The sequence below is a fragment of the Salmo salar genome, chromosome ssa19 (genome assembly GCF_905237065.1).
Source record: "Salmo salar chromosome ssa19, Ssal_v3.1, whole genome shotgun sequence".
Taxonomy (NCBI): Eukaryota; Metazoa; Chordata; class Actinopteri; order Salmoniformes; family Salmonidae; genus Salmo; species Salmo salar.
The window spans coordinates 55,540,165-55,541,286 of NC_059460.1; the positions used below are offsets into that span (position 1 = coordinate 55,540,165).

A 1,122-nucleotide genomic window follows, 5' to 3' on the forward strand; every position below is an offset into this window, starting at 1 on the left:
ATACTTTTGGCCACGTAGTGTATCTGTGACCAACAGATGCATATGTGTATTCCCAGTCATGTGAAATCCATAGATTAGAACCCAAGGATTTGATTTCAATTGACTGATTTCCTTATATGAATTGTAACTCAGTAAAATCTTTGAAATTGTTGCATGATGCGTTTATATTTTTGTTCAGTGTAAATATGTGCTGCACGGAATCATGATCAGACAGGTAGAGAAATAAATTCCTCCATAATCTCTGTCATTATTAAAAGTTATCATGGTAAACATTCTAAGATCTTGTGGGGATAATTCTACATTGTATTAGATAAAATGACCCAGTTGTTGTTTATTTCATTTTACATTATAATTTTTCTCTTTGGAACTGAAGCTGGGTGTTTTTTTTTCAGAACCAGACAGCCTCTAACGCACGGGGAAATCAGCACAAGACTGCAACCTGCCGTTAAGCAAGTGCAAATCCAACTGCGCATGCGTTTCTAGTTACCCATGATGCACTTGATGTGAAATAGTTTTTGTTTTCCACTGTAATATATTACAACAGGAATATATTTTTACGATCCTAATGTCATGCATTCGTGCAGTCGTGACTGTACACATTTAACAGGGCACGAGATTTGTTTCTGGGCAGTGAGATTAATATTACCGCAATAGGAAAATGGAAGTCCTTGAATCCCGTCCCAATCTCTTTATGTCGATTAAATCTTTCGTCTTTTTCTAAAGTTTTCAGTGGGGAGGAACAATACAAATATCAATAACTTTTTTGACATCTTGCTTTGCTACGGGGCTTACTTTGGTTTTGAAATTAAATCGCAGTATTTTTCTGTTGGGTATATTGAATATCTTAATGTAAACAATACACCAGTAAGCATTTGCACACACAGTATATAAACTTATTCTATTATTGATTGTACGTTTATTCCATGTGTAACTCTGTGTTGTTGTTTGTGTCGCACTGCTTTGCATTATCTTGGCCAGGTCGCAGTTGTAAATGAGAACTTGTTCTCAACTAGCCTACCTGGTTAAATAAAGGTGAAATAAAAATATATAAAAAGCGAAACCAGGTGGACACGAGGTTAGGTGGTGCTACAGATCATAAAGTTATATTCTTATCTTTAAATA

General features: G+C 35.2%; 1 pseudogene; it reads left to right on the plus strand.

Moving 5' to 3' along the window:
- Positions 1 to 665: 665 nt before the first annotated feature.
- LOC123729057 (uncharacterized) lies at positions 666 to 789 on the plus strand (annotated as a pseudogene).
- The last annotated feature ends 333 nt before the right edge of the window (positions 790 to 1,122 follow it).